Source organism: Myotis yumanensis, unplaced genomic scaffold, assembly GCF_028538775.1.
Source record: "Myotis yumanensis isolate MYYU_CA2020_CCGP unplaced genomic scaffold, mMyoYum1.0.hap1 SCAF_1, whole genome shotgun sequence".
NCBI lineage: Eukaryota > Metazoa > Chordata > Mammalia > Chiroptera > Vespertilionidae > Myotis > Myotis yumanensis.
The window spans coordinates 61,182,874-61,208,768 of NW_027223752.1; the positions used below are offsets into that span (position 1 = coordinate 61,182,874).

Consider the following 25,895-nt stretch of genomic DNA (forward strand, 5'->3'; position numbering starts at 1 on the left):
CCCTCAGCCTCTCATTTTCTTTCCCTGATCACACTACTCATCATTTGAAATCCTTGGCAGTTCCTCATTCCCAGTAGCACAGAATCCAAATGTCTTGGTGTGGTTTGCAAAGCTCTTCAGGATCTGGGCCACAAACCACATTTCCAACCTCCCCTCCAATGTTCTCCAAACCCACCCTGCAGCCTGTTCACACCAGAGATTTGTTCTTCCCTGACATCCCTTGGACGCCCATCACCTTTGCTCATACTATTTCCTCTGCCTGGAATAACATGCTCATGTTCATAAGCACAGACTTATTTAATCCTCACAGCAACACGATGGGGCACAAACTCTTATTAGCCCATTAACAGTTGAAAAAGCCAAGGTGAAGCATTGTTCAATAATTTGGCAGTTGTGACACAGGCCGTAACAGAATGGATGTGAACACACACAGTTGAGCTCTGGACCCAATGCCTTTAAGCCTTAGGCTTCCCTGCCTCTGAGAAGTTGACACACACACACACAGAGAGATTAACTCCTAGGGATCCAGCTCAACTTAAGCTTCTTTCTGAATAAATATATACTCTCTTCTACCCAGAAGAATGAATAAATTATACTATTATGCTTTCTCCACCAGGAATATACATATGTTACACATTCCCATTATAACTCAGCTTTTTCAATTGCAATGCTCTTTTAGTTGTTTCCCCCATGGGACTGTGAGTCCCTCAGGATCAGAGACACCCTTTACAAATATCCTGACATCCATCTCTGTCCTAACAGCCAGGCACAACCCCTGGTTCGTGTGAGGTACTTAAGTCTTTATGGAGAGGAATCTTTATGGAGAGGAATGAAAATGAATCTGTTTGAAGGTAATGGGAGGCTGTGGTGACAGCTTGGCTATGATTTCTGTCCAACAGTTTCCAGGCACATGACTGATATAAATGCAAACCCCTTGTCAAAAATGATAGTGTCTGCTAAGCTATGTGTTGCAAGCAAGAGATTCTGAACTGCAATTGTTGCAGCAGGGTTTAAATGGAACCCGAAGTACTTTGGAGAGAGTCCACCTTAGTCAAGACCTCCTTCCCCTGAAATGGCCATGGAAAATCAATTTGGCTTCCTGTCTGATTTCTTGGTCACTTCGTACAGTTGTAGGTGTTCTTGGTATGCAGTGGCTCCTCCACAGTCCTTTCACGATCAGAATCAATTGCAAGCCCTTAGATCTGGCTCCCACTCAGTGTTTCATGCCCCGGGAAGAGCTCACCCACAGTTCAGAGGGCAGGATTCCCACACATGTTTGACACCTCATGCATGGGGCTCTGGGCTCGGGCCAAGAGTGCAGGAATGGGCAAGACACAGCCATTGTCTCAAAAAAGTTCAGTCTTTTAGGTGGCAGGCAAAGCAGCCAATATTATGGTATGTCACATTGTGGAGTCATGTGACAGGCTGCTTAGAGAACAGGAGGGGGTCTCCAACCCTGTGGGGATTGAGGGCTTTCCATCCCCTTTGTAAGGGATTAGCTTTGTAAAGGAGGTGATGCTTGGGCTAGGACTTTAAGGTAGTAGAAATCAGTCAGAAAAGAGGGAACCTCAATTGCGTTGTGAATTCTTGAATGCATCCACTCTGCTCCCTTTTCTGGTCTTCCAGAACAGTCTCCTAAGTTCCTGTCCCACTCACTTTCTCTCTTGTCATTCTCTAATTTGTTTATCATACAGAAGCTAGAGCATTTGTTTATAAACATAAATTGAATCATGATCCAACTTTGCTTAAATCCAACCAATAATTTCTGATTTCACTGAAACAAAACTCCTTGTTACGAGCTGTAAGGCCCTGCTTAGTCTGACAACTGGCTACCCCTTCATCTTTACTTTGTTCTGCACATCCCCTCCCCTCCCCACCACACACACACCAACTATAGCTACCCTGGCCTTTATTCAAGTCATTGAACCTGAACCTGAGAAAGTCTTTCATACTTAGAACCTGCCCATGCTATTTCCTCTCTCTCAGGAATCTTGGCCCCAGGTTCACCTGGCACACTTTAAACATCACCACCTCCTCCCCCACATCCCCATTCAGTCTCTGTTAACACTGGGGTTTTTGTTTTCCTTCCCAGCACCTAGCACCATCTGTAGTTAATTTATTTATGTTTGTTTGTTTGTTTATTTATTTATTTATTTTTGGCAGAGAGTGGGTGTTTTCTTTGTTAACAACACTAGACCATAAATTGCAGGCCTTAGATCGTGTTGCCTTACTCCCTATTTATGCAATTGCCCTTGGTATGGTGTGTGGCTATCCCCACCCCCAAATATTTATTGAATGAGAAAAGAAAGGCATGGGGGCTTGAGGAAAGAGTCCACTTAGGAGCTACAATAGTTAATTGTGATGCACTATGGTGATGAGTAGATGTGTGGGTGTCAGGATATGAGGCTGAAGAGGCAGGCGGAGGTCAGGTTGTAAAGTATTTTGTGTGCCATTTGGAGTGATAAGACTGGCATCCCCAAATGACAGGGAGCTGCTGAGGAGTGGCAAAGCAGTTTCTTGACACATAATGAGGTTTTGGTGTTTTGACCAAGGTCACCCATGTAAGAAAGTATGACCTTGGGAACAAAGAATGCTTAGTCTCTGCTCTGTGTACATCTACAGGATTTCGAAAGGAAATGCTAAAACCATTGGCCTAAGCACAGGAATTATATCCTGTTTCTTGCTAATTGCTAACTATTTTATTGCTTTTTTCTTTCTACCAATTGAGAGACTACTTTGGGGAAGTAAGCAATGACTGATCTTATTTCTTAAATGGTACAATAATTTAAGAGAAACTATGACCATTGTACACTATTTTCTACCTCCATTCCCACCTGAAACATAAATATATGATCATTTGTCATTTTCACAATCTGACAAACCCTTTCCATATTTTTGTTTTTATTACCAAACACTGTAAGATGTACAAAATGCACATGATATAGTAAAACAGTAAAAATTATATATTGCTTTCCAAACTGACTCTATTGCAAAAGAACTAAGCAGGAGGTCTCCCAGGATATATTTATACAATTGAGATCAAATGCAATATATTCTGGATTCTCCCTCTGCCTAACCCCCAACTATTTGACCAATGGGTAGCTTTTCATGTTTCATACTGAAAATGTCCCTTTGATAAATCTGTACAAGTTCCAGCTTTACTTAGTAAAGGCATCTATCCGCTTTGAATATTTTCTAGAAAAAAACAACATATTGAATCTGAATAAAAATATTCTCACTACACAATAGTTATCAAAAAGTAAATTGTAAGAGTCATATATTAATGACCTGAACTGAGTCCTGTTATATTCTTAAATGTAACTGGTATAGAATAATTGAGCAGTACTATCTAAAAACAGATTAAACTAAGACCACAAGATAGATTTTTTTACCAACTTTATATCTAATTCCTGACAATGAATTATATTTTTCCTTTTAGTCTTTCCCCCAATTTTTTAGGAATTCTAACAATAGTTTTATTTTCTATCAAATGTAAACATAATTGAATTCCAAAGTATTAAAAATATTTGATTTTTAGTTTTTATTAGCTATAGTTTTGTACCTTTAATCCCTCTTGTATCACCAACAGAATCTAAGCAATCTCAGAAAATGTCTCCAAATACTCAGTTCAACCACCTTCTTCCAACCCAGTCCCTCAAATGGAGAACTTATGCTAACTGTAAGGGGATGATTTCTTTTCTAGAGACCATCTAGATCTCTTCTTTGAGGGCAGCACAGCACACCTTTGCTCTTGTCTTTTCAACTCTTCCAGTTGGATGCATGTCAAAGAAAACCATTCTATATACAAAATTAAAGAAATTCAGAATCTGCCAAAACCGGTTTGGCTCAGTGGATAGAGCGTCAGCCTGTGGACTGAAAGGTCCCGGGTTCGATTCCGGTCAAGGGCATGTACCTGGGTTGTGGGCACATCCCCTGTGGGAGATGTGCAGGAGGCAGCTGGTCGATGTTTCTCTCTCATAGATGTTTCTAACTATCTATCTCTCTCCCTTCCTCTCTGTAAAAAATCAATAAAATATATTTTAAAAAAAAGAAATTCAGAATCAAAATATGGGACTCCATCAGGGCTTATTTACATATATTTTGTTTGAGTCCAGAAGCATGTTAGATTTTACAGGAGATGAAATATGTAAATCTACTAGGTTACGCCAAGCTTTTGCTTTTAGTGCTATGAAATTCTCAGCAATTTTCAGACATGTCTGCTGCAGTAAACATTGGATTGCACTGAAGTATTTCCCGCAAGGTAGCTCACTGTGTTTCCATCAACACTGAGCATGCTCTTCACTCTGGAAGAGGCTGAAAGTCTACAGCAGGGAAAGTGGGGGTGGGGGAGGGGGTGTGATCCAGATTTCTCTTTGCACTTTCACTTTTCAAGAGCAAACCTGTTATTGTCAAGTAACTCTGAAATTCCACTTTGAGATGAAACTGAAATTGAGCTCTGAAAACCTCAATTGAAAAGCACCAAATTACAGGCGAATTTATGTTTAAACACCAGACTCACTAGCTTTCTGATAATTTCTTCTGGGTGAGGAGGGGGATGTATGTGCACAGAATCTGGGATGGCCAGCTAGCCCATCTCCCTTTCTACAGTAATAACCTCATTGATTTCCTAACACTGTGGTATTTCATATCCCATAAACGAAGTGTATATCTTCTCTTGGCAACTTGTTAGATGCTCTACAACAAATATTAACATTGAAATTATGTTCTGTACATCTAATAAAAGTGAATATTTTGATTATCTAAACAAGATGATGAAATGTTTCATTGAATATGAATATTTAGAATGAAATTAGATGGGATATCACAGATTTCACATCAAAGACAGTACCAGATGGCTGTGGGGGGAAAAAACAATAAGATGTCCATGGTTTCCTTGAGAGAGTGAGCCATTCAATTCTGATAAAGCATTTTCGGAAGCAGAAGGTTTTATATATCTTGTATAAAATCTTCTCTTAGGTGGACCCAAATATTTTATTGCTACGTAAGTATTTACTATTGATAAATTTGTTAGCTCTCAGAGAAGATAGAATTTTTCTTTTAAAATGACTGCTTTTAATCTCACTTTAGAGCCAACTACAAGTGTTAATCAGTTAAATAGGCTTGGCTAAGGACGTGCATTCCAGGCAACAAGAAGAGCAGATAGTAATGGCTACCTAGGTGCCTGCTCTGAAAGAGGGCAGAGCTGGAAACTTTCCACTGGCCTCTCCATGTCCACTCTGCACCCTTCTCCATCCTTCTCTATGCCCTGTGACGCTGACCCAGGTGGACACCATCGACAAGCGCCCTTGCCCACTGGCTTCTAGTTGGTTCTACAGTGACAGATTCTATTAGGTGACAGAGGATGGACGGAATGTGAGGATGAGGAAGGTTCCCCTCAGCTCCATCCCTGCCAGGTCAAGGTGGTTGGCTTGGTCTCTCTACCAGGGGCCCAGGTATTTCTTTTTTTTCTTTGTTCATTCTCACCCGATATTTTTCCATTGATTTTTAGAGAAAGTAGAAGGGAGGGGGAGAGACAGAGAAAGAGAAACATGGATCTGAGAGAGACCGGCCGCGGATCAAGCCTGCAACTGAGAAACATGCCCTTGAATGGAATAGAATCTGTGAGCCTTCTGTTCTTGGGCTGATGCTCTACCCACTGATCCAAACCAACTAGAGCTCCAGGCAGTATTTCTTTCCATACGGTGGCCCTCACCGAGTTTTTAGAACTGCTTCTGTCCCTTGCTTTTTCAAGGTGGTAATCGCACCAATACTATAGACCCATCTGCACAATTTAATTCCTAAACCCTATTTTTTAAAACATTTTCTATATTACACTCAACTCAGTTGTGAAGTTTGAGTGCACCAGTTCTTTCTTGCTGATAAAAAGATAAAAAGAATTCATGGAAGAGCAGCACAATGCCCTTCTCAGGAAGGTGGCAGGTCGAGGTCTTTTTATATAAATACTATTGTTTTTAATATATATTGGCTTTTTTGGTAGAAGTTTTAGGAAACAGTAAAATTCAGAGAAAGGTACAGAAATTTCCCATATACCCCTGCCTTCACATATGGGCAACCTTCCCATCTTTCACCAAAGTGGTACTATGCTTTCTATAAAAAGAAACACTACAATAATGGACAGATGTCATTATACATTTGTCCAAACCCTTAAAACGTACAACGCCAAGAGTGGACCCTGATGCAGAGTACACACTTGGGCTGAGGATGATGTGTCAAGATAGGTTCATCACTTGCAACACATGTACCACTCTGGTTGGAATGTTGATAATGGGGAGGCTGCGTCTGGGTGGGGCAGGGGCTAAATAGGAAATATCTCTACTTCCCCCTCAATTTTCCCGTGAACCTAAAATGGCTCTAAAAAAATTATCTCTAAAACATAAAAAAGAGAAAACTGACAATTTATTTTAAATTTCAGAGTCTATAAGGATTTCAAGTATGTCCGTATTTCCACTATGGAGTAAATACTTTCTGCCTAAATGAGGGAAAAGTAAGGAAGAATTGAGGATAAACCCAAAAGGATACCAAAACAATATACATATTCCTGTCTGCCTGTTGGGGAAAGTGTTCAAGAAGCTGGTTTTGGTTGTGTGAAGACAAGAGAGAGGGCTCTAAGCAGGCTGCTGCGCCATGAGACCCAGGGCCCAAGAATATCTGGAGTAAAAGGGAGCCGAGATGTTATTTCTTTAAATGCTCTCTAGTGCTGGACCACTGCAGTGACTGTTCTGCCAAAGCATAGCTCAGTACATTCCTGGTACCAGGGACCTCTTACCTCCCAAGGCAGCTCATGCCAATGTGACCTGATCTAATAATTTAGATGAGTCTTCCTTCTGCGGAGCCTCAGGCTGCCTCTCTTCACCTTCCACCCATTGATCCTCTTGTGGCCCTAGAGCAGCGGTTCTCAACCTGTGGGTCTCGACCCCTTTGGGGGTCGAATGACCCTTTCACAGGGGTCGCCTAAGACCATTGGAAAACACATATATAATTACATATTGTTTTTGTGATTAATCACTATGCTTTAATTATGTTCAATTTGTAACAATGAAATTGGGGGTCACCACAACATGAGGCACTGTATTAAAGGGTCGCAGCATTAGGAAGGTTGAGAACCACTGGTCTAGAGGGCAGCACAGAGGGAGACTAATCTGTCTGCTGGGACAGACTTTCCAAATGGGAAGAAGGCAATCATGCTCTCCCTACATGTTTTTCATCCCCAACCTAAGTCCCTAAGTCCTAGTGATAGAGACACTATTATTGGACACAGACAATATTTCTTTTATCAACGTATGTGACATTTTTTTAACAATATATATTATATTTTTTCATCAATGTCCTGAACTGAAAGTTATGTTTGAGAAGTGGCCAGACCAGCATTGAATTGTGCTATCCCCTTCTACATCCCAAATACTGGCTTTCTAACAATGCAGCTTCAGAATACATTGTTTATAAAATAGCCCCATAGGAGTGTTCAATGCCAGGGGTGGGAAGGCATGGTTTTTAATATGATGGATTAGAGTAACTTGGAAGAAGTTTTGCAATATATCTACACATGCAGTGCACCCTATCAAGGTAGACAAAGTGCTAAAATGATGGCCAGGGCCGTAGTAAATAAGTTGTGAAGTTTGGGGATTTCTTTGTGAATTCCCATAAACAAAATTGGTGACTCACATCCAAGGTGCTGTGATAAGTTGTGTATCACCCAGTGCTAGCTCCCCTTTCCTGGCACACAAGCTGGCTCAAAAAGTCACCAGCAAGGTCTTGGGAGTCAAGAGACCTGAATGCTAATGCAGGTCACTGAGCCCCTGAGGATCAATTCATCCTTTGGAAGGATCCTTTATAAATTTTGGAATAATAAACCTATCTGAGTTGCTGTGATGATGAAATGAGAAAGGGCCAAGAACTCTGCTCTGTGAACTCTAAAGCTCAGTGCAGACAAGCTTGTCACATGCAAGGGAGAGAGCAGCTACAACTCAATGGGCTTTTTATGAATATTGGGTCAGGAAAGTTCTTTTTGATTGGTGATGTTGTGACCCTTCCTGGTCCAGGTCCTGAGGGACATTTCTTTTTCTCTGACTTTCCATGAAACACTAAAAGCTTGGTAACGGGGTTCAAGTTATTCAATATAATTATGGGATATTTCTCCTACCTCCTAAACGGCCAGTTTATATGCAAGAAGGAGCTTGGTCATTGGTGAGAAACTAAGTCAGAAAAGAAGACAAAGTGGTTATACAGGGTGGGACAAAAGTAGGTTTACAGTTGTTCATAGGGAAAATAATACAATAAATAATGATACAAGAATAAATTGTGTTTCGTGTACTCACAACTGCAAACCTACTTTTGTCCCACCCTGTATATCTCTATTCTCTCATTAATGTGCAACCACCTCAAACCATCCGTGGGCTAGAAAGATGCACTATGCTAATATCCTGGCTGCTCTGGCAATTGAGTTTATAACTACCCAGAAGGAATTTTTAAATCAGGCCCCTTTGCATGGAGGGAAGAAGTGGGAGGCATCGCCACACCGCACGCTGAATGCTGCCCCAGTGCAAAGTGCACATGAGTGCGCCGGACACAGTGACGAGGCAGGGCTTGCCGGACCAGGAGTGTCTGTGCCAGGGAGCAGTTCACTGAGCCTTCTCTGCTACCATCCAGACCTGTTTATGCACAATAGGGACCTTATTTTTCTTTTTTGTCATGTGGTAGATTCTGAAACTGATATTTTTCTATTTAACTGGGTGAAGAGATCAATGGAATCAGGCTCATCTCAATTGATATCTGACAGTTTTCAAGTAAAATTGAACCCCGTACGCAGTGTTGAAAGCACTCAGAGTGCGGACTGAGTGCTGCTCCTACTTTCAATCGTGGCTCAGGAGATCACAGGTGCTTCTGCCGAGTAGGGCCAAGATAATCCCCACAGTACTTAGGCCGGGTCTAAATCAGAAAGGTGAGTTTATGTTCGTTTTCCAGAAAAAAAGGTTATATGTGTAGGTCAGCTCCTTCTCACACTATCGCATCTGATCCTCTGTACACTTCGTAAGATTGTCAGCATAGGAATTGTCATCCCCGTCTTACAAACGAGTATCCTGAATTTCAGAGGTATAAGAGAGTTGCATAAGCTCACATCGAGACTAAAATATAAGTAGGTTTTTAAGAGTTTTGTTGGAATGATTGAATGGCTACATCAGTGAATAAACGAGCATTTAGCAATAGGCATCCATAAGACTTGAGGCTAGTTCCCCAACTCCATTATCCCAGCACTGTTCCCTGGGTAGGAAATTGGGGAAACCATGTTACATTTTCTTTTGTCATGACAGTTGTTACATAGCCTTCTGCTGTATTGAATTTAAAGGCAGTCTGAATTCATGTGTCCCCAGACTTTCCATTTTGTGCATGCAGCCTCAGAACAAGAGGAGGTCTAGGGATTTATTTCTAAGGGGGCATGAGGAAGGGAAAGTTGGACATGGGAGACCGGGGTGAAAGCAAGACTGGCTGTGGAACTTGACTTAGGGTAAGAGGGAAATGACAAAATGAGATGGACAGAGGACAGATCAAAGTAAAGTGAAGGTGATAGGATCAGTAGATTAAAGGTCCTGATTGGTTCAAGATTCATGGGAATAAGTTAGAGGGAGTGACTAGAAGAAGTAGGAGGTCTGCTTGAAACTGACGTTCTGGGGAATGCAGTTGTTGAAAATGACAAGTCTAGCATGGACCATGGGAATGATTGGCTGAAGGAGGGTAACAGACAAGATTATTGCAAGGCAGGAGGTTAAGAAGCTGAGAAGGATTGCCTAGGGCCGTGGTTGGCAAATTGCGGCTCGCGAGCCACATTCGGCTCTTTGGCCCCTTGAGTGTGGCTCTTCCACAAAATACCACGTGCGGGCACGCACGTACAATGCCATTGAAACTTCGTGGCCCATGCACAGAAGTCGGTATTTTGTGGAAGAGCTGGTATTTTGTGGAAGAGCCACGCTCAAGGGGCCAAAGAGCTGCATGTGGCTTGCGAGCCACGGTTTGCCGAGCAGCAGTTTGCCGACCACTGGCCTAGGGGGACACTGAAACACTAAAACTTTCACAGATTGTGTTGGAGAGAGCAGTAGCGATCCAGATGCTAAACACCCTGAAGAAATGAGGGGGGGGGGGGTGACTGTGGGTTTGTAGATGTCACTCACAAGGAGAGGTGGCAGGTGCCATAGTCCAAGAGTTTAAACTTGGAAGAGGGTGGATGGAGGGAGAATGGTCTGGAACTGGCAGCAGGGAGCAAGGAAGACACTTAGCCCATCTTCAAGAAGTGCAAGGTTAAACACAGGCACGGCTGAGCAGGCTGCAGGGAAGCAGTGTCCTCAGGGAAGAACTAGGTTTTACTTAGCGAGAACAGGAAGGGAAGAGTGGGCACCACTCTCAGACCTGGCCACGGAGTTCCTGTTCTTGGCAAAACAGCAGAGGACTCTGCTTTTGCCCTTCACTGTCTGCACCCTGACACATGGACAAGGGGTCCATGGGATCACGGACAGGTACCCACTCAGAGATTGTGCGCTTCTTCGAGACTGTGCTCTAGGTACCAGGATCAAGAATCTCCTGCCCAAACATCGTTGAGCTCCATCCCTGGGCCTGTGTGTACCCTTCCCCACTCCATCTGCCTCAGGACTGACCAATCTGCAGGTTCCAAGGGAACACAGAGACTCTCCATGATGCAGGACACAGCCAAGATGGGAGAAGATGGGCGGATGTATACAGGAGCCAGGAGCTTGGGCCTGATTATCCTAGGATGTTACATGAACTCCAGAAGTCTAAATTCAAATTTGGTCTTTCAGGTGGTGATTCAGTTATATTTTTTCACTGTACAAAGATAAAACATCATCTATTTATCGGTCTGTTAGCTTGATTTATAAATTTACAACACTTGGACAGTGCTATGTGGGCCTCTATTTTTTGCTCTTGGGGTATGTGCCCTGATGAAAGCTTTAAGAAGATAGAGAAATTGGCTGATGTCAAAGTTCAAGAATCATTTTTTCTATCTCTCCAAGCAGAATTAATGACACATTCTTTAAGGCTCCAATTAAATGGTGATTATAATCAAGCTACTAACAAGGCTCTGAATCTATTGTGTCATAGTCATATACTTATTATCTTTCCAGTCAACCATGAGCTTCAGGAGGAGAGAGACTATACCATCATCTCTAGGGCCCTAGCCCTTGGATACTATGTTTGGCACAATAATGATCACTAAAAAGGGGGGAAAAAACGCTCATAATAATATGAACCAGATCAGATGAGACCAGAAGCATTTAGGAGTCCAGCCAAGGTGTGTTCCCGTTTTCCAGATGATACTGACAAAATAGCTCAAAAATAGAAACTGAAGTCCACATACACATTTGGTTCTGGCCACCATTCTTCCGATTTTCTGTTTGAATTAGAACTTGACCACTGCTTTCCATTTTTATAGCAGATACAATTTTAAAAAGGAAAACTCTGGGTGATTTAGACCAAGCCCCTGAACTGTTGCTCTTCCTGAAGTGTCTGATGCATGCTGCCCTTCCGTGGGCATCCCTACTGTGGTACTTCTGCTGGTAATTGATGTTGCCATTTCAGATTAAGATGAAATTTCGGGTGTCAACTCTGGACTGCGGCAATGGCTGCCATCAGTTAGCTCTCAGTTTCCCAATTTGTGTTCCACTGAGTTGAACAGTAAAAATCCTTGGTAGTTTACCTGAAAGGCTATTGAAGATGACTTATGGGCCACAGCACACAATATTTCTTTTCTGTACTTTATCTAGACAAATAAGTGCTTATAGCTCTGGATTCAGGAAAGACTGTTTATTCTTCAGAACTGACATCCCATTAAAAAGAAAATAAAGTAAGCATCAGGATTAGTCCCCTAAGCTTCCATCAAGTCTTTTGCCATGAATGTCTGTGTGCTTTCCCCCTGTCAGCTCCTGACACCCAAAATGCACTTTTCTGTAGAAGATAATATCATGCTGCTCTTTTTATCCTCTCTACATTTGCCATGCTTCCCATACCGCTCTCACAAAAATCAACCCATAGATCTTAAAAATAATAAAAGAATAAGAAATAAAATCTCTTGTGAAGTAAGAGTGATGGCAGTACCTTTAGAAAAGAACTCCCCCACCCCGACTCTCAAGAACTATCCATCCATTACTTTTAGGAAAAAGGGCCATGGGGCACAGTCAGGCTAAGCACAATGTTACAGTGACTTTAGGGGACAAAGGAGAGGAAAGAATTGAGGGAACAACTTATGGTGAAATTCATTGGACTGAACAGCTTTTTCCTTAATACCTCTTACCAATCAAATCAACCTTTTAGTTATCATTTATGTCAAATAAAGCCAAAGAAAAAGAGAAACAAGAACACATTTTGATCAAGTAACTATAAAGCAGCATGTCTAGATCTTCAGTTGTAGGGAAAAAAAGAACGTGGAAAATGGTGCATTCTGGTAGGTGAGTTACCAGCAAGATCTGGGGGTTAGGTGGCTACTTAAAGGTCTGGATCTCATCTGGAGGGACCTGAAACCTACCCTCTGGTTTTCCTGAGATACTTTAATGGCAAATGGAAGATTCTGTTATCCACCAGTCAGAGTTAGGGTTATTGTGATTTCAACAAGAGAAATCCTTTGAAAATTTGTATTTTGGGGGAGAAATAGGTACCTCTCCCAATATTACTTTCGAGTCCTCACCCTCAGGCTCCAAAGTCAAGGAGGCAGTGTTATTGTGAGGGGTAATATTATGTGTCAACTTGATTGGGCTAAGTGGTGCCCAAATAGCAGGTAAAACATTATTTCTGGATGTGTTTGTGAGGGTGTATCCACAAGAGAATAGCATTTAAATGCACAAATTGAGTAAAGCATATGGTCCTCCCCAAAGTGGATGGGCACCATCCAACCCACTGAGTATAGAAATAAAACAAAAAGGTGAAGAAAGGGTGAATTTGTCTTCTCTCTGAGCTGGGACATCCACACACCCCGCCCCCTCACACCTCCCCCCTGCCCCAAGCATCAGTGCTCCTGCTTCTCAGGTCTTCAGGCAAACTTAGTTGCACCACTGGCTTTCCTGGGTCTCCAGCTGGCAGATGGCAGATTATGGGACTTCTCAGTCTCCATAATCACGTGAGCCAATTCCTACGTAAATATATATTTATTTTTATAATATAGATATATTTTTATAATATATATATACATATATATATAATTTTCCCCCTCTGGAGAACACTGAAATTCAGTTTCTTATTATCCAGCAGTGATTGGTAGCTGAGAAGCAACTGGTATTGAGTCCATAAGGCGATTAGTAATGGGGGTGGGGAGTGCTTACCTAACTATACCCCCAGCCCATACCCCTCTCATCCTTCCTATCACGGAGGAGGCTGGTAGGTAAGCTACACACACCTTATACATGTTGCCTTTTTAACTTCTTTGACTGAGACGTAGCATTCTTGGATTGGAAGTGACCCTAGTTACCACCTGAGTGATCACCTTCCCTTTTACAAGGAGGTACTAGAAAGGCACACTGATGGTTAGTAGCAGATCACCTGAACTTGTTTCCACTGGACAGTCTGAGGTAGGACACCCTTTTACTTAGGAAACAGAATACAGACTTTATTATGCAAGAGGAGTAAGTCCTAGAAGTCTACTGTAAGAGTAGAGGCAGGTGTTTCTGAGTGGACTGATTCCAAATGATTTGAATTCATTAGCTGTTATTCTTATTGCTCATGTGTACTCCGCAATTCTTCTACAGTGAACATTGTTTCTTATGTTATGCTTTTATGAAGAGTAGAGAAATCCAAGTGGATATTGCAAAGTGTGTCTATTAGGCCTCAATAGTAGTGCCAAACAGGGAGAAATATTTTTCCAATATTACCAAATAAGAAGTCATTCTGACATTTGCTATCATGAAAAACAAAAATCTGAGTTTGAGATCTGGCTCTGTTACTTTTCAATAATTTCACAAAAAAATACCGAGCAGCTACTATGTAGGAGATACTTCACTGAGCCCTGGAGATATGATGGAGATATATAGGCACAGTGAACTTAGAACGGGTGTGCATCACTCATTTCTCTGAGCTTGTAATATGGAAATATTTTTGACTTAGTAGGTCATTGTTAAGATTAATTTATTTAACATATGTGAATTCTCTAAGAGCAGATAAACTACTCAAGTAAATGTAAGATCTGGGAGTGTTCAAAAGCAAAGATGAGCTATTAGAGTTTTGGGAGACAAATATTAGCTGACTAATAATAGACATCGTGTATCAAACCCATGTTTCTATGTTACTTATTATGGGTTTAAGAGAAACGCATTAACTTGTGCAAATATAAGCTGTTGAATTTAGCTCTCGCTTTCATTTACCTTTCCCACAGAGCTGTTGGTACGCAGATCCAAGTGATAAAATGCCTCAATGCTCACTTATTCTTGTCACCTGAGGGGTGAGTCAGTTCCTAGGCATCCAAGCTCTGCAAGGCTCTATCTAGAAGATCAGATAGTTGGGATGGAGAGATGAAAGTGTACTTAATGACCCATTCAACCAATGCAGTCTCATAATTTTAACCAGAGCTATCTTGCAGGTCACTTTCTGGAAACTTATCACATTAATTTCAAACACATTTTCCTCAGCTCTTACACGGAGCCATGCTCATGGCAGACCATGAAGAAACGAATGAGAGAACGAAGGCATATAAAAAAGCAAATCCATAAAAGGTAGCTATAAAAAAAGGAGGTTTAGCTTTCCCGTTTACATGAAACATTTTAATTTCCCCAAAAAACTAATTCCACCCTGAAAAATTCTCTACCATGTTTCCCCTGAAGTTCTCCTTTACAAATATAAATATAAATGACTTTTCTTAAACTGACTTAGATAAGTAATTCTCCATCCAAACCTTCCTTCTCTGAATCTCCTTTCCAGACTGAGTTTCTTAAAAAAGGTGTTTCCCAGCTCCCAGGAAGCTCTGCCAGGCCCTGCCCTCCCAGCCCTGTGGAGCCTCAGGTACAGGAGGATCCTGCCCCCATCTCTACCGCCTCCAGCACAGGCTGAGAGCCCCCGGCCCGGGTTGCAGAGCCTTCAGGACTTGGCCAGGCACTGAGGCTAAGGTGTGGGCAGCTCTCAGGCAGTGCCATACAGTACAGAAAACGTTGGAGCTGGGGTTAAGGAAAATATGGATGTAGCAAGCATGGACAGTTACTAAAGAATTTAAAAAATCTTAATGTTGCTTGGTACTATAGACTGAATTTTGTCTCCCCCAAATTTATATGTTGAGGCTCTAACTCCAATGTGACTATATTTGGAAACAAAGCCTTTAGAAATAATTAAGGTGAAATAAGGTAGTAAGGGTGGGTCTTAGTCTAATAGAACTGGTGGTCTTACAAGAAGAGGAAGTAAACATTTAATATAAGATCTACTTTCTTAGCAAAATTTTCAGTATACAATTCAGTATTATCCTCTGCAGGCACTGCCCTTACAGTAGACTTCTAGGACTTACTCATCTTGCATAACTGAAGCTTTGTACACTGACAAATATCTCCCCATTTCTCCCTCCCCCTACTCTTGGCAACCATCATTCTGCTCTCTAGTTCTACGAGTTTGACTATTTTACTTGTGTTCTTATTAAACACACACAAAATAATAAATCAATGATAAAGTGGGAGGAAACTTTTGCAGGTGACCAATGTGTTTATGGCATAGATTGTGGTGATGGTTTCATGCATTCACAATTTCCTCCAAATTTATTGAGTTGTAAACATTAAGTAGGTATATGCACAGCATTTTTGTACATAATCCATACCACAATAAAGTAGTTAAAAAAACACACACAGAGGGAGGGAAAGAGCAATAGTGGGAGAGAGGTATCTCTCTCTCTCTCCATGCACACCCACCAAGGAGAGGCCATGTGAGGACAGGGCAAGAAGGCAGCTGTCTGCAAGCCAGGCAGAGAATCTGCCCATGCTGGCCCCCTGACCGCAGGCTTCCAGCCTCTAGAGCTGTGAGAAATCATTGTCTGTTGTGTAAGCCCCCCCCCCCCCCACTTTTTTTTAGATCAATTGTGTTGTGGTAGCCAAAGCTGATTCAGACACCTGGGCTCTGCAGCCTTGCAATTGCTGACTCCTTACCAGTCCCCCTTGCCAAACACACCACCTTGAAATTCTCCTCTTTCAGCTCTTACAACAGTGTAATGCAATAGTTAAGAGAACTCCAGAAATTTACTAGCAGTGTGACCTTGGGCAACATGCTTACCCTCCCTGTGCCTCAATTTCCCCATCTGTAACACAGGTTAATACTAGTGCCAACCTTACAGGGTTGTAAAGATGAAATTAGTTCATGAACAGTAAGAGTCAATGGCAGATAAAGTGGATTGTCATTCCTAGAATGTAAATTCCGTGTTCATCTTTTTTGTGTTTCAAGTACCTGGAACTGTGTCTGGCATATAGTCACACTCAATAATATTTCTGGAATGACTGATTAAATGGTACTCCCACCTGAACTACACACAAGTCAGCAAATATTTATTGCATTTGATAGGCCATCTAGAAGATTTCTCAGCTCCCCTCCACATACCTCACCTCTTACAAAGGTGAATGTGCAACAGCCCCACCCCTGCCATATAAATAGACACAAACATCCCAAAGGTTCTTTGAGAGACAAAAAGTGAGATTCTCAGGTCTTATCTTCTCAGACCTTATGAGCCCTCTCTGCTCTTAAACTGAAGCATCCTAAAGCATGGTTTGGGTCCTCCCAAATTCCCCAGGGAGTCCTACCTTATCTGGAGAGAACAGAAATATCTAGGCAGGATTATCATTCATTAGAATTCCCTGCTTCAATTTGGGGAGGATTTTCCCAATACCACTTAAAATAGGAGACCTGGATGACGTGAAGGTAGAGCTGATTTGCAGTGCATTAGAGGCAATGCTCACAGATGAAGGGGATGGTCCTGACGACACCTTCCTTCTTTTCTCCACACCCCACAACAAGCTCATGCCTGCCTACCCCTCCCTAGAATATGAGTCGGGTATATTCTGCACAAACACAAGTTGGAGAGTAAGCACAGCTCTGTTTGTTCTGTTGGGGAGATTAGAGGTTCTTCCCTGACACTTGCCCCCAAAGGAGAGCAGTGATGCCATCTCTTGGTTCTCTGAGCCTTTCTGGCTCTTCACAGTTGTGAATGAATGCACTCTGAGGGTGTGATGCCACCTGCTGCTGTCACACATGCCTCCCCGCCCCGCCCACCACCATTGTGAATGGATTGCAGAACATCCTCCTGGCATCCTAATACCTGAGGCAGTGGCTACCACATCACCCCACTCTCCCTCCAGTTTCGCCTTTCTTTTGTCTTTTATTTCTGAACTAATTATTGCACCGGCTAGGATGAGTATCCTAATTAAAGCATATAAAATTTTTTCCTGCCAAAATATTCATACCAACACTCTGTTAACTCCCAGAGAAGATGGACATCACAGGTAAGTAGGAGTATTGCAATCGTGTCTACCTACATTGATCTTATGTATCCCAGTGTACAAGGCACTTTCACACCTATTACTGTAGATTATACTTATAATTATCAACCCCATGAAGAAAGCTTGTAGACTATAATTAGCCTTTTTACAAAGATTCTACGATGGGTTGGCTAAGTGATTTTGGCTTCTAAGTGGCAGAACCAAATCCTCTGTTGAATAAATGGAGGTAACAGGCTATTAGGAGGGTGCTGGGAAAAGGTAAACAGGCCCCACTAGGAGAATTATACGGTGTGTTAGACAAAAATCAGGATCTGACTTACCTCACAAGGAATAGACTGATTTAATAAATGTGTACAGGTTTCTGAATAAAATAACCTCCACCAATCAGCTTTCTGGTGTCTTTCAGTTTATTGATAGCTCGCCTATATTTCTGTTCTTGTCACCACTGACACACTACAGGCAGAGAAATCCAACCTCATGCTATTATGTCATATCACATCATATCACATGTCATATCATATCATATATCATATCATATATCCTTTCTCTTGTGTAAAACCTTCCATTGCTCTTAGATAAAGCCAAGCCTTCACAGGACCCTTAGTGAGGATCTGCGTAATCCCGTCCCTGCATGATCTTACCTCCCATCCATCCTCATTCTCCAGTCCAACCGCACTTTCAGTTCCCTGGAGTTACTACTGCTCCCTCACATCCAAGCTCAATCAACTTCCCCAGGTAAATATTCCCTGACTAGGCAAACCACCCGAATAGGTTTTCATTGTCCCATGTCCCTCTCCTTGGAGGGCTTGGTAATTTCACGTTTATTTATGTGATTAGTTAATTAACATCTTTCATCCTCTCCATGGAGAGCTTCAGGTGCCTGGTGCAGCTCACTGTTGTTTCCCCATTACCTACCGTATAGTTGGCACTCAATAATTAATGTTGAATAAATGAATGAACAAATGTGCAAATGGACAGTCAAGATGATTCTTCAAACTAATTAATCCTTATTAAAATTTAAAGTTCAATAGAAAGCTAAGCCCCTTAGTAAGTGTCCCAGAGAGGAAATGGACAGTGCGCAGAGATGGCCTGTTTCTGTGTTTTGCTGCAAAATTTCAAACATAAGATTTCAGTCTCGCAGAACTACAGAGGAGTTCTTATGTAAATACCTTCTCTTTTTCATTTCCATTGGACATGATCTCCCCCAGGCCCTTTCCTTCTCCACACCCCTCCCCCCGCCCAAATAACAGCATTATCTTTTTTAACTGGCAGTTAAATGCTGGTGGTGAATTATTCTCTAGTAGGAAGTGCTTAAAGGTCAGAAGCTCTGGTCAAGTGCCTACCTGTGTGCAGGGCAAGAGTCACTCCTAACACAGCAGTGGGGACGCCAAGGGGGACAGATGTTGAGCCTCTGAGGGAATGACCACCTTCCTCTCCCAACTTCCCCAGCTCTTTCTAAGAGCCCCACCTTGAGCTTATTTACATGGATTAAAGCTTTTGCAGCAGACACACCTGTTCCCGATCATCCCCAGGGTAAACGGTGGGGTTTCCTGACAAAAGGGTTTGTTTTTTCTTTCACATTTAAAGGGATCTTTTGAGTAAAAGGACATGCTCAGTGAGTCTGACTAAGAAAGAAAAATGAGAAAAAATAACATTTTTTAAAAACCAGCTAGGACCAAAGGAAAATACTGGGAGAAGAGATTTTTAAGCCCAAAGAGGCAAAGCAAATAAGAGATAATCATTGAGAAACCACGTTGAACAGAGTTCATTTCCTAAAGCAGAAAGAAATGTGTTTTCCTCTTTATCAGAGAGAGCACTGTAGCCCAACAGACTAAATTGGCATCTGCACAATGGTCTTTAAGTCACTAACTCCTGCTGGGGGCAGAGGGGCAGGTGGAAAAGAAGGCTGGAAATTGGCTAATTTGGGGCCGTTGTTGGTTGATGCCAATATATTTGTGTCAGGAGTCAGAAAAGGATTTAGCTCTTCACTTGATCTGTGGATGTGCCCGAGGGGCAGCGAAGTTTTGAAGGAAACAAACCAATGGAGGATTTGTGTTTCGCTCCATCAGTTTGGACCTAAGAATCTCAGAAGCCGCTTGTAGCACTGTCTTCCCTTTTAGTGGATTTTTTGCTCCGAATCATCGCAACATGTAAAGCCCTGACACCCAGGATATCCTGAGGGGAAAAGCAAGAGAGAAGGTTGTAATTGTGCCAATTCATCTGGCCAGGAGACTGAGGGCACAGTGTCCTTTGGGCAGAATAAATTGTTATTTTGGGACCTTGTGTTGATCATTTTGGCAGTAGTATCCTGGAGGGACAATTCCAGAGTTGCAGAAAGACGTTTGGGTGCCTGGGGCAGGGAGTCAATTAGTTATGAGGCTCTCCTTTCTTCCACACGTACTTATACAGGGTGACTATCCATTAAAGTTCCAATTATTTTTTATTTGGATATTGTATGAAGGATATTATCTTCTTTGGGGAGAAAATAATATGATTTTATAAGTCCAGAAATACTGTGTAATAAATGTGTATTTTCCCGATTCAAAGGCTCAAATAATAACTGACCCACGTTCTATCAATGAATTAATTTTATTGTTATTTGGCTCTAATGCTAACTGGCATTAGTGATGATTTCTAGCATTCACCCACAGAACATTTTGGGGGGAAATTGTTTTTTTATTGAGTCATAATTCATCAAGTTCTTTTGCTGTTTCACAGAACTATCATATGCAAGATTATTCTTACTGCTCTTCTCGGTACCTCATCACACACAATATTGAAGGGGACTAAAGTTTTGCCACCCTAATTGGGATGTTGATTTTAAGCTGGTTATTAAAAAATAAAAGATGCAAAAATAATGCTTAACCCTCCTTTTCTGCCAAAGAGATTCAGAGGGAAAGGCCTGCTCCAGGAAGGAAATCTTCAGATGTACGCCTTACCGAGTGTGAATTGTTAATAAACAGTGATTTATATTCTATAGCCTAATTTTAAAAGCTTATGATGTTTTGAATTTCATTATTTGTCATACATGTAAATAAAAATAACTACATTTTACATCTTGCAGTATTTAACACCCAGCAAAATGCTGAAATAAAAAAATGTATAGCCCTAGCTGGTTTTGCTAGTGGATAGAGCATTGGCCCAGGGGACTGAAGGGTCCTAGGTTTGATTCCTGTCAAGGGCATTACCTCACTTGCAGGCTCGATCCCCGGCTCTGGTTGTGGTGCATGCGGGAGGCAACCAATTGAAGTGTCTCTCTCACGTCGATATTTCTCTCTCTCTTCTCTGTCTCTGCCTCTCTCTTCCACTCTCTCTAAAAATCAATAAAAAAATTTCCTTGGGTGAGGATTAACAAAATAAAACAAACAAACGTACAGATGCCTGGTCTATAGAAGCCCAATGTCTTGTGATAGTCAAGTTCTGGTTCTCTTTGCCCCTCAATTCCTCTTATTATATTTGAGAAAAACCTGCACATTATATTTTAAAAAGAAACATCTTTTTGTTTTGTTTTGTTTTGTTCTCTTTCTGTAAGGCCATCTGGGCCTTATTTCCAATTACCCTTGCAATGTAACCTGAATTTCCAGCTGTCATCTGCCAACACTATAAAATTAAATACAGTTCTCAGATTTAAAAAGCAAAGAAAATTCACAACGTAAACACATTCAACTCTAAAAACAAAGAACAAATGTTCTACCCACAAAATCGACCATAGAACATTTTCTTTTCTGGAAAGTGGCATTCCATTGTTTAAGGCCATCAGACCACTGCAGCCATCCCTTCCTCTCCGGCAAACCCGCTGCAGTTCTGCTGAGCTCTGGCCCTCATGCGTGGCCTGGACACGAAGGCCTGAGGGACAGCAGCAGCATGCAGGGCACGGACTATGCAGGAGTGTCCTGGGCCATCAGCTTCACCAGGAGGAAGGGGAGTGTGGAAATTGGAGAGTTGGGGCTGTGCTACTCTCCTTTTTATTTGTAATGACTGTTGCCTCCCAGCTTACACTTCTCTTCTCTCCCTCTTCATCTAATTAATAGAATAAAGGATCCACCACAAGAGAAGTAGCCAAGTGGCTCTGGACTGAACGCCCCTATGCAAAAGTAAAGTGCCAGGGACTGAGGAGGGAGAAAAGTAAAGTTCTGCCCCATAGAACCTGGATAAACGTACCATTGACAACAAAGAGAAGAATGGAGGTGACCACAGGAAGGTGGGTATTTCTTTTTTGTGTGTTAGAACATACCTTTCATACATAATCAACTGAAGTAAATAGTATTTGTCTCACATTTCCCATTATATAAGTTAAGTTTTTCCTTATGTTCATTTAGAAAATGTGTTACCTTCCTGGTTGGCATAACCTGCCGAATGCAATCTCTCATCTGTGTTGATACTGACCTTTCACCTGAGCTATCTTCCTCCTTGTGTGACTCATTCCACGTGTCATTAGAGCACCTCAATAGTTAAATTTTTACATGATGGGGAATGCATCATTGAAGAGCAAACATTTTTGAGATTTTTTTGGATCTGTTTTAAAACGGCAGCTTGAATATTATCAGATTCATATGTTTACACTGCGCTGTGTCCCACGTAACTTGTAAATATTTGATAAATGTTACCTTTTAATTCCTGATAACATTATGAAAGTGCTAAGAAATGTTATGGCTGATAACCTCTTTCTGAGCCTAAGATTCACATTTGCCATGTGGAGTTATTGATTGACCAGAGCAAAATGATTTTGTTTTCAGGGAAACAAAGTCTCTCAGAGGCCACATTCAAATGTCCCCTTCATTTAATTGTACGTTTTCCAAGGACAGAGATAAGATTTTTTTCCCCCTTCTGATTCTCAAGCAGGTCAACCTGGGTCTACCAAGACCAAATATTTATGGACATATGTGAGTGTGCAGTTCCCTAATGACAAATGTGTGATAATGTGTCAGAATGAAAGATTTTTGAGACAGTAATGTTGACTGTCTGAGTTGGGCATTTACTTAAGCTGTGTTGCTGGGAAGCGAGTACCTAGCCCTCGATCAAATAAAGCGTTTTTCTAATGAATTAGTTCACATTCTGAAGTGTCACCTCCAAGATCAGAATATCCAGGTACAAAGGCATCAGCCTGTGCAGAAAGATTTGGCCATTTTTATGCAAGCCTGGCGACACTTTATTCCAGGCCCATGCTTCACAGTGGATCAAACTCTGCTGGTTTAGTTTAATGAAAAAGCATCAAATAATGAATTGAAATTTGATGGGAAATGTTTCTAAAGTCTGCATTTTAAAGCCTGATTCTATTTATATAAAATACGGAGACACAAAAATGCATTTCATGCTAAGAGTATAAGATACTGGTTATAAGATCTTGGTTACCCTGGGGGCAGTGACTAAGCGAGACATGCTGGGAAATTCTGGGGTGCTGGTCAGGTTCTGTTTCTTCTCTTCATACATAAGTATGTCCAGTTTGTAAAATTTCACTGAGCTCTACAGTGATGTGTGTATATATTTAACAAAAAAATATATTTTTTCTATTTCCCTATATATTTAATAAAAATTATACACCCTCATATTAAAATCTATATACACCTTGGTAGCTTTTAGTAATATCCTTCTTTAAAGAAAGATGTTTTTCTTTTACATTTAAAGGGATATTTTGAGTAAACATACTTGTATTCTCCTTCAAGTTGCCATGTGTACACTTATGCACAATTCTTGAAGGAATCTTTTATTACATTCCACTTAGTATTTGTGTAACTTCATATAAGTGAAAACTTAGTCTCACTGCATCACCAAGTTCTGAGCTCCCGGAGGCAGGGGGCATGTCCTGTTTATAGCCCCGGAGCCTGGCATATGGTAGGTAATCAATCATTATTGAATCAGATGCAAAAGATCAGGTAGAACAGGATCCCTGATAGTCTCCAACTCTGACCCCCCAGTCCCTTCAGTCTCTTTCTACGTGATCGTGCCTAATACTGAGTACAAACGGCAGTTAAAGCGTAACCACTTCTGCTGAGACTAGTTACATGACCTGCAGGGATCCAGCCTCCAATCAGGGGGTATTGCACAAGGGCCAGGAAGTAGCCAAGGACAAGAACTGAGTAACTTCACCGGAGTTAGGTAAACAGCGACCAGCACAATGGCCACACTACCCAGGACAAGCTCAAAGTGCAGTGTCATGGCCAGGTGGCTGCTTTCACTGGAATGGGCACAGGTGCCCCTTAGAGGCCTGCCTTGCAGGCATGATTACAATGACTATTTACCAAGTGATTTATCACTTCTGTGCTTTGTCTTGTTAAAATCTTACAATAATATTGTGGTATAGGTGATGTTATTCTCGTTTTATAGATGAGGAGACCGAAGCTCAGGGAGGTTAACAACTTACTCTTAGTCACCAAGTAAATGACAGAATTGTAACTCAAACCTAGGTCTGGCTGACTCCAAGTGCCATGAACTGATGGATTTGCGCCATTTAAAAAGAAAAAAAAAGGTATGAAAACTCAGAATTATTCTGATTAAGCTCAGAAATTAAAAAAAATTAAAAGGTAGGAGTGGATATTGGAATTGTGGCTGCCATTTTTTATTTTTCTGGATGATTTTGCAATTAGAAAAGGGAGTTAAAGAGGCATTGTTCCTGTTGTCTTTCCAAGGTAATTAATGTCTATTCAGGTCCTGTGCTGTATGTATCTCATTTTATCTCTCACATCAACTCTGGGAAGAAGGTGCTATTGTCATCTCTAGCTAATAATGGTGTGATTGAGAATCTCTGGAGTTAAGTAACATGCCCAGGGCCACTCAGCCAATGAGTAGCACTTCCAGGGCTGGGAACTAAGTCTCTCCCTGTCCATAGCCTACAACGTCTAATAAGTTCCCTGATCAATGGGCAGTGGCCGCCTGGAGTGCTTGCTGAAATGCACTGTGAAGCCACTGCAGACCCCAGAGGAAAAAAGGCCGAGACAGATTAGCCATGCTGCTTATTTGCCATCCTGTGCTGTAGTGTTCCCTCAAACCACTTTTCATGTCCTTGGGGATCAACCAGCATGGAATTACCATAAGTCCTATTTTGCTTCTCAACCTGCAAGACACAGACATGAAGACTACACTGACTGAGTTGTCTTTATATTTGCATGCTCCAAAGACACTACATCCATTCCATAACCAAGTAGCAGAGATAGAGGCTGGTAATGTTTCTACTTAGGCTTTAATTTCATGTAAGGATACATGGAAATCACTAAAGTAAACATAGATTAAAATTATTCTTAATATAATACCAGTTCACTTAAAATAAAAAGGCATTAAATGCCTATACTATTTTGTGAGAATCAAAAGCAGACTAGGGCAATGAAAATGAACTAGATCGGAGTCAAAACTGTCAGGTTCAGGTTCCAACTTGACCCCTCATTGGCTCTGCAGCCCTGGACTAATCACTCTGACGCCTGGGTTTGGAGTCAGACCTGGGTATGAATCCTGGCCCTGCACGCTTACAAGTACTATGACCTTATGCAGTTTGCTGTTTTCTAAAGCTGCATTTTCTCACCTTTTAAATGTGAGTAACAAAAACTATCTCACTGGGTTGTTAATGAAATTCATGGAGATGTTGCCTGCTAAGTGCTTACCACAGTCCTTACAACACTGATATCCTCAATAAATGCTAGTTGTCATTGTCTTTATTTTTCACTCAGTTTCTACATTTGTAAACTTGGCTATAAAGCAAATCTCCCTATTTCTCACAAAGTCCACTGACATGTTCAGGCTCTACAAAAATATAGAATTTTATTCATTATAAATTGTTTACACCCTCAAAGGGTATTCAGTCTATTAAAGGAACAAGACACACAAAAAGAATGCAATGATTACACATAATAGATATTTTCAAAGCAAATGAATAATACATGGGTGTGGGGGGAAATCTTGGAGTAAATGAAATAATTAGAACTAAAATGTTTAGTTAAAATGTGTATCTTGAAGGAAGAGAAAGACATGCCTTGTCACAGAGCACAGTAAAGGGGATTAAGTCTCATTCTACTAGAAGTAATATTCTGCTCAGATTCAGAAGATATGATATTGAGTTCTGATTCTGACACTCTCTAACTTTCCTGAGACTCAGGTTGCCTCACCCTTATAGACAAGGGAAATAATAATATCGGCATGTCTAACAGCAGAGAGGATATAGTTAGATCATGTGTGTGAACTTGCTTTGAAGAGCTGAACAGCAGTAAAGATTTTTTATTTGACTAGAGTCCCGGTGCACGAAAATTCGTGCACTGGTGGTGGGGGAGGGGGGTGTACCTCAGCTCAGCCTGCGCTCTCTCACAGTCTGGGAGTCCTAAGGGGATGTCCTACTGATGGCTTAGGGCTGCTCCCACAGCAGTCTGGCCTCCCTCTGCAGGAGGTGACCGGATGGGCCGATCAGGGCATGGCACCAGCCCCCCCCCATTGCCACTCCGCCGC

General features: G+C 41.6%; 1 protein-coding gene across 1 annotated transcript in view; it reads left to right on the top strand.

The window, feature by feature from the left end:
* WDR72 (WD repeat domain 72) overlaps positions 1 to 25,895 on the top strand; it is a 305,723-nt gene that overhangs the window by 244,069 nt on the left and 35,759 nt on the right. Inside the window, exon 20 of the transcript XR_011472409.1 lies at positions 21,500 to 21,669. The gene's annotated coding sequence lies outside the window, so the exon portion shown is untranslated. The remainder of the gene's footprint in view (positions 1 to 21,499; positions 21,670 to 25,895) is intronic.